Raw genomic sequence first — 13,905 nt, forward strand, 5'->3', positions numbered from 1 at the left:
TTGTGTATGTTCAGGTTGTAAACGTCGCTTCAACACTGCAAGGGGCTGCAAAGTGCATGAAGCCAGATTCTGCAAGTCTAAGAATTCAAAGAGGGTCGAAGACAGCGCGTCAAAGTTTGTTGGGCTAGAGAAAAGCCTCACTTGTCAGAAGTGCACTAGGAAATTCGCAATTGTGAAAGGCCGACGAATTCACGAGTCACGATACTGCGGCAAAGAAAAGGCTGGAAGATCTCGCATTTTCTCCTGCAATGTCCACGATCGAGATGGAGTGGAGTTCGAAAATGTAGAAGCTTTCAAGTATCTCGGTTTTTTCGTGAGCTTGCAACATGGTGACCTAAAGGAAATCAGTGTCAAGCTGGCGGAAGGGAGACAGCGATTTGCGAGCTTTCAGAAGCTTTGGAAGAGCAAACAACTTAGTATTCCCCTCAAATGCAAGTTATACAGAGCTCTCGTGTTATCAGTGGTCTTATGTAGCTCTGAAACGTGGACCATGAATAAATCAACGCAACGGAAACTTGAGAGCTTTCACACCAGTTGTCTGCGTCTGCGAAGGATACTATGTTTTTCATATCTGGAGAGGGTGACAAATGAAGAAGTACTGGCTAGATCACGTATGTCAACACTTTCTGCAATGATCAAGATTAAACGGTTGAAATGGTTTGGCCATATCCTGAGGATGAATGACGATCGTCTAGCGCTCCGAGCCTTCACCTGGGAGCTGACAGAAAAAAATCGATATGCTAAACGAGCTCCAGGGGGTCAACGCAAGACGTGGATGGATCAACTTGAAGAAGATTGCTCAAGGAACAACATGAGCTACATCACCTTACGACAGAAAGCGAAAAGAGAGTCTAAATCCCGCTTCAACAGTTTTGTCGAACAGCATTTCCTGGATTAAATAAACCCAGATAAGCTCAAACTTATATGCATTTTATTAACTTGTTTGTACTTATTGTCATTGTTCCTTTATTTCGTTATGGAATTTAAGTGTTCAAACAGTAGTAGTAGTAGTAGTAGTAGTAGTAGTAGTAGTAGTAGTAGTAGTAGTAGTAGTAGTAGTAGTAGTAGTAGTAGTAGTAGTAGTAGTAGTAGTAGTAGTAGTAGTAGTAGTAGTTGTTGTTGTTGTTGTTGTATTAGTAGCAGTAGTAATAACAGTAGTAATAGTAATAGTAGTAGTAGTAGTGCACGATTTAGAGTTAGGATCTTGGGTTTCCACCAAAATTATCATTCAGATCAGTTTGAACTTGTTTAGTATGTTGCACGTTCCACATCTGCAAATCACTCTCCATGGGCATTTGTTCTCTTCCACATAATGACTTGTGAAAAATTCCAGTATATTTTCTTGAAAGTAATTTCGTTTAGGGTCTTTCTGTAATCATTTGCAACTCTAGAAACGTAGTTGAAAAGCAATTTCGTTCTTCTATAAAAGTTATTGTTAGTTTTGTTATTTCTTGTTTTTGTGATTCGACATTCAATCCGTTAAGTCTGACGTGTTGTTTCTACTTCTTCTTCAATATCTTTTATATCTACAGCATAAACCCCTCGAATAATGGATAATAGAAGCAAAAGATCGTGCATGTCTACATAGAGACTCAGTGGTAACATTTTTAAGGTCACTAAACAATTCCAGTAGCTCTGATTTGAGCTGAGTATCAATTTTATTGCATGGTGTGGGTCTTTTCATATTCATGGAGGTTGCTTCTAGTTGGTAGCCACGTTTGCCGCTTGCAGGGCATAGACAGCAATCGGCACAACATATCTAGTGTATGAATTAAGTTTCTTTTTCCAGTCACATCAGCTTGACCAATTACGTTTTAATTGACAGAGTGAGCTAATTGCTTTCCTAAACTTACTAAGGTAATTTAAGTTTCCAACTTAAGTTTCGCTGTATAATGAGACCGAAATTACGTTGAGACTTGACTGAATACAGATCTTTCTCCCCAATTTTTGTTTGATGCTCCCTTTTATGTTAGTATTTGAGAATTCTTTGTTTTTGGTTTCATTTTGCTGGTCTCAAGCCATTTCCAAATATTTCTGTTGCCTTACTCTTGTCAATTTGGTTGCGCGCTATCCGTAACCGTTGCTTTCAACTTCTTGCATCTTTTTGGGCAGTCTATTGATGAACAGGAGAAATAGAAGTGGCACAAAGAATTGAGCATTGTGCTACGCCGCTTGTAACATTTTGAATGGAAGTTTTTTGGCGGTTTATTTGCTCAATTTTCTTTCTGATGGAGAGATAAAACTTTATTAGTCCCCATATGCTTCCACCATTTCCGGGAAACTTGAAATTTCAAAGTAAAACGACCAGCAAAATAGTGTCAGAGGCTTTGGCGAAATCAAGATACAGTCCATTTAAATTTCCAGTTGCTTAAAGATCGTTGTATTCAAAAACTTGATCTAGAAAGATGACGAATTGAAGTGTGGCAGATCGTCGCTTCCTAAAACTTTACTGACTTCGGTTGCAACTTTCTTTCAAAAAAAGTAACTAAATTTTGCCGAAATTAGTTTTTTTTAAAAGTTTGAGGTCCAGCAAAGGAGATTTATTGGCCAAAAATATGTCATATCAGCCTTACTTCTTTCGTTAGATATTGGCGTTACCTGGCTTATATTTCAATATGTAGGAAACTTTTGTTTCTTTATGCATGTCTGGAAGAGTAAGGTCACTGATTTACACAAAGTTTTGTGGCATTTCTTTGAAATTAGGTTCCCGATTCGATCCGGTCCGGTGGTCTTGTCTGAATCGTTGGTTTGCTTTTCGCTACTGCCAGTTTAATTAAAATTTCATTAGTATTCGTAGTTGTTACTTTTTTACACTTGCTAAATACTGAAATGAAATGCCGATTGATCAGTTCTGCCTTTTCCTTGTCACCGGACGTCTCCTCATAGTTTTGCTGATGCACCTCAGATATTTTTGAATCTGAAATAATATCTCTCTCTTCTAAATTGATTTCTCGAAATATCATAAATCATTGTCACTCGACAGTTTGATTTGCTTTTCTAGCTTTTTCAATTTAATCATATTTGCTGAGAGAGCACTCAGTTTGTTTTTTGAGTGTATTCAGTCCTTTAATTAAATTTGATGTAACACTTGAAATCCATAGAGCCGGATTAGATCGGTGTTTGTTTATCCGCGGACAATTTTGTCAATTTTTTTCCCATAGCCTTTTTACCATTGGTGCAATAGTTCGTCAAGCTTGCTGTAGCAAAAAAAGTTAAAACGTTTGTTGTTTAATACATTCAGTCAATATCTCCCAATTCGTTGTTTTAATGGAATTACTTGTAGATTTTGCTACGGATAAAGTTTCAGTTTTGGACAATTCAATTATTGTTTCAATCAGCTTGTGGTCAGAAAAATGTTTGCTGTTCTTGAAAAGTTCTATCAATACTTTTTCCTTATAATCACATTTTATGAAAAAATCAGGATCATTACAAATCGGCAATTGGAAAATTATTGAAATTAAGGATCAATTAGCTGCACTAATAATTTTTTTCGTAATCAATTGTTGACGACATAGAGGGCCAGTTTGTTTTTGAGAAGTTCAATTTACCCGTTATTATCACTCTATCACAAAAGTTTTCAATTGCTCAATAATGAATTAAATCAAGGAGCTGCTGCATTTCATTTAATTTGCATTGATATGTGCTAGGTTACCGTGCGTTGTATATATTGCAAATAATGATATCAGAAATTGTCACAATTTAGTCTGTTATTGTCAAAATTTTCATACTAATGAAGTCCGGATTTCCACTTCCTAACACTAAATATAAAATGAAGAGGAATATTCATTTTGACAGCGATGAGAACAACATCATGTTTGCCCTTTCGTATTTCAGAAATTTTTCTATCGTTTGTGTAGATCAAGTGATTATCAAGGAAAAGTGCTGAGGACGGTATATCTTGTGTTAGCCAAGTCTAAGTTATTCAGATGAGATAATATTATTTCTCATCGGTATAACCAATGAATGTTACACAAATTTTTTGTCCCTTAGAAGGCATAATGAATCTTGCTTGTGCTCCAAGAACCGACAGAAAGTTGATGCTTTCGAAATCTAGATTTCTCGAGTGGGAATCAGCAAAAATTAAGCAATTCTTCTGAAATTATATGAATTTTAATTTTAGAATACAACGGAAGCCACCACGGGAGCTGCTCCACCAATGGTTTTCAACTAATAGACTCTATTAACTTCCGATCCGGAACCCGAGACCTATCAGGGATTTAGAAAAGTTAATCGGCTAGACAAAATGAGGAACAATCAATTCATTTGATTGGCTCAACACAAAAATCAATGATTGAAATAATAGCAATTATTGATCAATTAAATTTGGCTTTGTATCAGTGATTTTTCCATTTATTTAAAGAGTTTGGCCTGGTTTACCCAGAAAGTTAAAAAAATGGTTATACTATCTGAAGCATTAAATTTTTTAAGGAGAAAGTATCCAGGGCGGAATTTTCTCCATATCAAAATATATCATATGTAAAATTTTGATGTAAAAATTTCAACCCGCTAAGAATTTGCTCCGAAAAACAATAGCGAAGCCTACAAGTATTACTTTATAGGTTTTTGACTAGAGAGAATCTTTTAATTTTCTCCAATCTTAAGGCTTTTTTTGTATTGTTCCTATAAAATGTCGAAATTTAATTAGTCTCATGTGACTTCTTCCGTTTGTTCCAACCCATTGGGTTATGCGCCTCCAGTTACAGAGCATGTGCCATTACATAGTAAATCATTATATGAAAAATATGGCACGTGAGTCTGTGGGTGGCAAATAATTTGCGCCCGCTTAACGGGGGGCACAAACGGAAAAGATCTGTCGCCAATCAATTTTTGCAATCAAATAACTGCCAATTATTGCAATTCCAATCAATTTCCCAAATCCCTGCGTACAATTGCGTTCCTTGTAGATTTTTCTAGCAGTGGAGGCCCGAAGCTGTCTGAGCATTGAATGATAGAAAGGCAAAACATCAATTGCTGGGAATGGTTGTTTAAAATTGCGTACCATGTAACTCTCGGTTTTCTGGTGGTTTTAGATGTTTCTGGTGTCAGATTTTAGGCATAGATATCAGATTACTAGCTGAAAGACGATGGATGAGGGAATAGTATTTGCCTTCTATTGTTTTTTTCTGTTTGGTCAAGATTTTGTTCCAACCAAATGACGTCAAAAACAATTCAAATCTGCTTTTTGTTCATTCACTTCATCTTCAACTGTTTTGCATGCGTGACATCTTTTTTCAGTCTTAGTGTAAAGAGTTTTTTGTTCATTAGCGTGGTTTTGGTCACACGTTACTTACCTCACTCTCAAAAATGACTTCCTAATTCTGAAATTGACTGTTCTTTGCTTTAATTCTAAGAGATAATGTCAATTGATTACCTGTCAAGGGTATTTGAGGGCAGCTTATAGAAACAGCAATAGGTTAAACAGATTCTTAATCCAAATATAACATCTCAGCATTTAATAAAAAGAAGTTTCCTTTTGAGACTGCTCTTCTATGAAGCTATAGCGGCTATTTTTTGCAACTTGCGAGATATTTTTGCTGTGTTTTGCAAAGCGTGTTATACTTATAACATAGTTATAAAAAGTAATCGAGTGGTTTTTGGGTTGAAAACAGACTTCCCTCGGGACCTTGTTATATGACAGAGTCTATATCTTGGCTGAGGGTGTGCTTTTGGCGTCGCACACAACGCCTCTAAAATTCTTTTGATGCTCTTGCTACAGTTAACGAGATTCTCAGAATCAGGTTATTTTGTAAAATAATGGACATAGTTGTTGATATTACAGCTTTATGAGTTCTTGTGACAATTGCTTTTTTAATTAAAAGCGGTGTCTTTAATGAGTACTCGATGTCTGTGCTTGAACTGCTCTCCTCGGCTGTACTAATGAAGTCCATGGGAGTAATGTCTAAACTTTGATTGTATTAAAAGTTGAGCCATTTCTATTTAGGTTTAGTTAGATTTTATTGGTGGAAAAATGTATGAATTGTTGAATGAATTAGTGGTAAGGTAGATAGCTTACCATTGGAAAAATTCGATTGGTAGAACTGAAGAAGTAGAAAGATTTTGAAAAGTTGAAGGAGAATATTTAGAAAGACTGAAGAAAAGAATTGGCTGTTGGAATTATGATTATTTTGGTATAATTGCTAGACCCACATCCGAAGACCTGAAATATATTATGATTATCATCAGATACTCAATAACATTATCAGAGAACACAAATAAAAATTTGTGTCAGAAAAAAGCAGTTAGAGGTAATGATAAAAAATTTTCAAACGCCAATTATTGTTTATTTGGAAAGCTAACTACGTTTAAGACTTAGAAATCCAACATTTTCAACGTTCTTGATAAAAAAAATCAGAGTTAGAGTTATCAGCGATATTGGTCCAATTTTATCTTACTTTATAAATTATTTTGACACAGCAATTTTCATATTTCCCCAAATCCGCAGTCGACCTGGTGTTCATATATTTTACAATACTGAAATTGAGCACAATTTTACTGAAATTAAATCGACTCTGACCAGCAACTCAAACTGCATCACTAATTTGAAACGCCGAACTCAAAGATTTTTGCCTTTTGAACCTTATTAAACAAACTTGATGCTATCCAAACGACAATATGACAGACTTTACCGCAACGGCTACGGCCATTAAGACTGCTATTCAAACAGGCATCACAGGAACAAGTTCAGGACAAACTGTTGTTCTCAATCCATTTTCTGGTGGCGAAACAGAAGATTTTCGAACTTTCAAGGAACAGATCAGAAGCTCAATGTCACCTGCGCAAGTAACGAACAACTCTAAAACAGATTATCTCAAACTACATTTGACAGGCAGCGCAATAGTTTTCTTAGAATTTCAAACAACAGAAAGACACACATTTGACAAAGCAATCCAAATTTCGAAAACCAACATCTACTTGAAAACAGAATATAATTACTCAAATTGAAATTCGAAGAACGACAATTCTATTTATCGAGAGACCCCTGAAAATTATTAAGCGGATCTGACGAGATTGTCGAATTTAGCATTCCCAAATCCAACAGGCGGAATGGTATCACAGGAGTGAACCACACGGATACGTGATGCATTCATAAGTGGTATGCGTTCCCAACTACGGCTAAAGTTGCTGATGGAGCCAGATACAGAAACATTTCAATAACGTCGCATATTTATCTCCAAGAGGTTAGCGTTGGAAAGCATCCTACCACATCAAAAAGCAACAAGTATTCGCTATTTGTGCTTGAACGGCTCTAAATGGCTGCCCTAATGAAGGCCATGGGAGCAATGTCTAAACTTTGATTGTATTAAAGTTAAGCCATTTCTACTTCGGTTTAGTTAAATCTTATTGATGGAAAAATGTGTGGATTATTGAATGAATTAGTGGTTTATAGCTTACATTGGAAAAATTCGATTTGTAGAACTGAAGTAGTAGAAATAATTTGAATAGTTGAAGGAGAATATTTAGAAAGAATGAAGAAAAAAATTAGTTATTTGAATTATGATTGTTTTGGTATAATTGCTAGACCCACATCCGAAGACCTGAAATATATTATAATTATCATTAGATACTCAATAACATTATCAGAGAACACAAATAAAATATGTTGTCAAATAAAAAAGCCTACCTCAAACTACATTTGACAGGCGGCGCAATAGCTTTCTTGGAATTTCAAAAAACACACAGACACACATTTGACAAAGCAATCCAAGTTTTCAAAAACCAATATCTAAGTAAAAACAGAGTAGAATTACTCCAACTGAAATTTAAAGAACGAAAATTCTATTTATCGAGAGACCCCTGAAAACTATTAAGCAGGTCTGATGAGGTTGTCGAATTTAGCATTCCCAAATGCAACAGGAGGAGATATATCACATGAGAGAACCACCCGGATACGTGATGCATTCATAAGTGGTATGCTTTCCCAACTACGGCAAAAGTTATTGATGAAGCCAGACATAGAAACATTTCAATAACGTCGCACATTTGTCTCCAAGAGGTTAGCGTTGAAAAGCATCCTACCACATGAACAGGCAACAAGTACAATTTTTGATAAACTATCTTTTAATGAGACAACAAATTCAATGACGAAAGCTCTTAATTCGGTTGCTGTTACCAATCGTGAATTAAAAACGCAGAAAGAGCTCGGAAATAATTTGCAGAGACTCTCGGGATTCATTAATCAAAGAAGGCCATATAGGGGCTTCATGCGTCCAATGGGAAATCACAACAACAACTGTTGCGGACAAAACTCATTTGCTAGCCCAACGCGCCAGAATAGAGGGAATTAGACTTATCCCAGACCACCGTCACAACGCGTTCAAGCCTCCTACCGAGGAAGAGATATTCTGTTTTATAACTGCCGTTGACAACCAGGACACAAAAGATGGGACTGCTGGTTTCCATCTTTATCAGAACGTGGGACAAAAATCCAATTCAACAGATACGATCCTTCAGAAAACTGAAAAAACCACAATATCTAACGGCTATTGTCCCCATGTAAAACTTGCAAATTGTCTTTACTAGGAGAGAAACTTTTCTATGTACCGCGTTTTTTTATACTTTCCACATTAACGTTTTATTAGATACGGGCGCATTTTTGAGCGCATTGCTATTTAAACACTTCATTCGATACTAAACAAGCAGCCGAGGAAGATCCTCAAATTGTCAGAAGTATTTACCGAATCAGTAAGTGGCCGATGGTAAAATTATCCGTGTTGAAAAGTGCGTTCGAATAACTATTGGGAATTGTCATTTTACAGAATAATTCTTGGTTTAAAAAATGACTTCACCGTTTCTCGGCCTTCCATTTATTCGCAAAACATCATTTCAATACATCCTTTAAAACGTCCTCTTTATTTACCGGACTTAACTATATCAATGGCCTCATCAAAAAAGTACGATAGAAAATTATCGAAATTACAAATTTCACATAGAATGTAAAATTATTACACATCCGAATCAAACAGAAATTTTTGATTGTGAATTGATTAAAGCAGACAAAGCTTATGAATATGCTTCAGGATTGATAGAACTTTCATTTCAATTTGAAAGTAATTCAGCCCTTTGCATAATGTCTTCTATTAGTAAATTAGATACAAATTGCCGAATTCATATTGGAATTATGAATCTCAATCCAGACAACAGCACAATTACAGCAAGTACAAGAGCAGTGAAATTTAAATTTTTGACATCAAAACGGGTTTCGTTTATCAAATCTATTGATCCCTCATCTTGTAGTCTGATTAAAACAATGAACACGACAATAGCTATCCTTAATCAACACATCATTTGCGTCGACAAGCACTTGAAGAAAGGTTTGATGGCTTTTGGTTTCCGACACCTGAAAATTGTAAAGGCCCCTGGGACCTTATCGGAGTATAAAAGAAAATTAATGAGTCTCAATGAAATTTAAGGAAGAAATGCTTTATTCAGCCATTAAAGGTGAAAGAAATCTCTGTCTTTGAGAAAATATAATTGGGATAAGTCAATATTCAATACCAGTCAAAAACAGAAAACAGAAGAACTGGTGCGTTTACACAAAATTTTTGCACAACACAGAATAGATTTAGGGTAAAATACCGACAGTCCAGTCAAATTGACAACTGAGCATAACCGTCCGGTATAATCCGAAATGCGATTTTTCTGATGCATTTACGGGACGAACTAATTATTGAACTCGCACTTATGCAATATTATGATATCATAACAACGTTACCATTTTCGAAGTATTCGTCACCGATCTTTGCTCAACGAAAGTCAAGTGCAGAACTTCTGATTCTGATTGATCTTAGAAACCTAAACCAATTACATAGACATGACTACTCGAATCATAATTCTCCTAGTCCGACAATGGCTGATGCAAGTGCTCATTTAGTAGGTAAATCAATTTTTGCAAAAATGGATTGCAGCCAAGCATACTTTTTGATGCAAATGGTGGATAATTTCAGTATTCAATTACCCGCATTTAATTTTGGAGGTTGTACATTCGCTCTCCAGCGACTTGCACAAGGCTTAATCAGATCGTCTACAGCCCTCAGTGCTTGTGTGAACAAACAACTTCATGAATGCGTTGCAATAAATAAATGCTATGTTTAATTCGATGATTTAAGATCAGGAGCAACCAATGGACATGCATTTATTGAAAACTTTGAACAATTTGTTTCAAATTGTCAATAGTAAAATGCAAATTTGGATTACCTGAATTCAATATTCTTGGTCATACAATTACGGTAATTGGTATCATGTCTAATGAAGATAAACTACAAAAAATATGAAACAGTGAAATTACCTAAATCTGTGAAGATTATTTGGGTTTCTTCAAAATTTTCAGAAGTTCAATTCAAACGTGGCTGAAAACTGCTATTGCTATTATTCTTTAACCTACTACAAACAGAAAGCACATTATAAATTCAGATCATCACAAAAGCCTTTAAAAGCTGAAGGATGAACTAGAAAAAGCGTGTTCATTGTCATTAAAGATTGCAAAGCCAAGCTGCCAATTCGTCATCTTATATGATGAAAGTTTCAATGTAGCAGGCTTTGTATTACTCATTGAAGAATACTCTATTCCCAATAATACCACTTCAACAAAATCTTACGCATCAGTAGCCTTTAGTTCCCATTTATTCTCCACAGCAGAGCTGAAACATTCAATCTATGTCAAAGAATTACTTAGTGTGCAGTATGCCTTTGAAACGTTTGAACGTTACTTATGGGGAGTCTCAAACAAACCTATTATTGTGTTATCGGACAAAAAACGTAATACGTTTCTTTCAAGCTAAACGGCTACCGAGCAAACTTTGGAACGCTGTTGACTACGTGCTTTCATTCAACTTTGTATGAGGCCATACTCCAGGCAAAGCAAAGCCAGCTGCGGAATATTTGTCTCGAATACATAAATTCGGCAACAAAAACAAAAGTAAAGCTTTGAGATGGAATATCAATACACAGAACTCACCTTGATGTTTTATCAAATAAACCAGATAATTCAATAATGCCAGTAATGTCTACTGAAGAAATCGCAAAAGAACCTACTGTCACCAAATAAGTTGGTGACAGGAAAAAAAACAGTTATAGATAATGATTAAATATTCCATTTGTCAAAGCGCCTTGAACATTGATAATTGCCACAGTTTTCCAGTCAATGGATTTTAAGGTCGATTCATTATAGGAACTGTTCTTATACAATTCCATTTGTTCGTTTAATGATAACGACAAATTTCGTGTACTTGGCATATTTTATCTTTTATAAATAATCCATTACTACCTCATGAATGAGGAATTTTTTATTTGTTTACCTTTGAAACATTAAAAATTGTGTTGCTGAAGATTAATTTGCGGATGTACTTAGCAAAAGATCAGCAATTAAACATAGCCAGCAGCATGCTTACAATACACAGGCCAGAGAGAACAACCACCAAAACTGTATAACAAAAGACTCCTTTTTCCGAAGTTTATTTCAAAAGTGGCTGAAAAACTGCAATTATTCCCTAACTTACTACAAAAAGAAAGCACCCTTTAACTTTAGAACATCACAAAAGCCTTGAAAAGTTGAAGGATGTCCTAGAAAAAGCGTGTTCATAGTCATTAAAGATACCAAAGCCAAACTGCCAAATCGTCATCTTATGTGATTAAAGTTTCTATGCAGCAGGCTTTGTATTACTCATTAAAGATTACTCTATTCTCAATAATACCACTCCAGCAAAATTTTACGCATCAGTAGCTTTTGGTTCCCATTTATTTGGTCCAGAACAGCTGAAACATTCAATCTATGTCAAAGAATATCTTAGTGTACAGCATGCCTTTGAAACGTTTGATTGTTACTTATGTGGAGTCTCAAACAAACCAATTATTGTGTTATCGGACAACAAACGTGTAATACGTTTCTTTCAAGCTAAACGGCTACCGAGCAAACTTTGGAACGCTGTTGATTACGTGCTTTCATTCAATATTGTATGAGGCGATATTCCAGGCAAAGCAAATCCAGCTGCGGAATATTTGTCTCGAATACATATAAATTCGGCAACCAAAATAAAAGTAAAGCTTTGAGATGGAATATCACTACACAGAACTCACCTTGATGTTTTATCAAATAAACCAGATAATTCAATAATGCCAGTAATGACTACTGAAGAAATCCCACAAGAGCCTACTGTCACCAAATAAGTTGGTGACAGGAAAAAAGCAGTTAGGGATAATGATTAAAAATTGCATTTTTCAAAGCGCCTTGAACATTGATAATTAGCACAGGTTTCCAGTCAATGGATTTTAAGGTCGATTCATTATAGTAACTGTTCTTATACACTTCCATTTGTTCGTTTAATGATAACGACAAATTTCGTGTACTTGGCATATTTTATTTTTAATAAATAATCCATTACTATCTTATGAATGAGGAATTTTTTATTTGTTTACCTTTGAATCTTTAAAAATTGTGTTGCTGAAAGATTAAATTGCAGATGTACTTAGCAAAAGATCAACAACTAAACATAGACAGCAGCATGCACACAATACACAGGCCAGATTGAACAACCACCAAATCTGTATAACAAAATACTCGACGTTCAGAAGTTTGTTTCAAAAGTGGCTGAAAAATGGCAATTATTCCTTAACTTACTACAAAAAGAAAGCACCCTTTAATTTCAGAACATCACAAAAGCCTTCAAAAGTTGAAGGATGACCTAGAGAAAGCGTGTTGATTGTCATTAAAGATGGCAAAAGGCAAACTGCCAATTCGTCATCTTGTGTGATAAAAGTTTCTATGCAGCAGGTTTTGTATTACTCATTGAAGATTACTCTATTCCCAATAATACTACTCCAACAAAATCTTACGCATCAGTAGCCTTTGGTTCCCATTTATTCTCTCCAGTACAACTGAAACATTCAATCTATATAAAAGAATTGCTTAGTGTACAGTATGCCTTTGGAACGTTTGAACATTACTTATGGGGAGTCTCATACCCACAAATTATTTTGTTATCAGACAACTAACGAGTAATAGGTTTCTTTCAAGCCAAACGGCTACCGAGCAGACTTTGGAACGCTGTTGACTACGTGCTTTCATTCAACTTTGTATTAGGCCATGTTCCAGGCAAAGCAAACCCAGCTGCGGATTATTTGTCTCGAATACATATTAATCCGGCAACAAAAAAATAGTAATGCTATGAGATAGAATATATCTACACAGATCTCAAATTGATTTTTTTATCAAATAAACCAGCGAAATCAATAATGCCAATATATGCCACTGAAGAAATCGCGCAAGAACCTACTGTCAGCAAACAATTTGGTGACAGGAGAAAAGAATTTAGAGATAATGATTAAAAATTGCATTTGTCAAAGCGCCTTGAACATTGATAATTGGCTCAGGTTTCCAGCCAATGGATTTTAAGGTCGATTCATTATTGTAACTGTTCCTAAATTATTCCATTGATTTGTTTAATGATAGAGAAAATTTTCGTGTACTTGGCGTATTTTATCATCAAAAAATAAATCTATCAATACCTGACGAATGAAGAATTTTTTATTTGTTTACCTTTGAATCTTTAAAAATTGTGTTGCTGAAAGATTAAATTTCAAATGTGCTTAGCAAGAGATCAGCTATTAAACATAGCCAGCAGCAAGCACACAATACACAGGCCAGAGAGAACAACCACCAATAGTAAATAACAAGGACTCCACTTTCAGAAGTTTATTTTAAACGTGGCTGAAAAACTGCAATTATTCCTTAAACTACTACAAAAAGAAAGCACCCTTTAATTTCAGAACATCACAAAAGCCTTGAAAAGTTGAAGGATGTCCTAGAAAAAGCGTGTTCATTGTCATTAAAGATAGCAAAGGCAAATTGCCAAATCGTCATCTTGTGTGATGAAAGTTTCTATGCAGCAGGCTTTGTATTACTCGTTAAAG

Source organism: Convolutriloba macropyga, chromosome 5 (assembly GCF_964194025.1).
Source record: "Convolutriloba macropyga chromosome 5, txConMacr16.3, whole genome shotgun sequence".
NCBI lineage: Eukaryota > Metazoa > Xenacoelomorpha > Acoela > Convolutidae > Convolutriloba > Convolutriloba macropyga.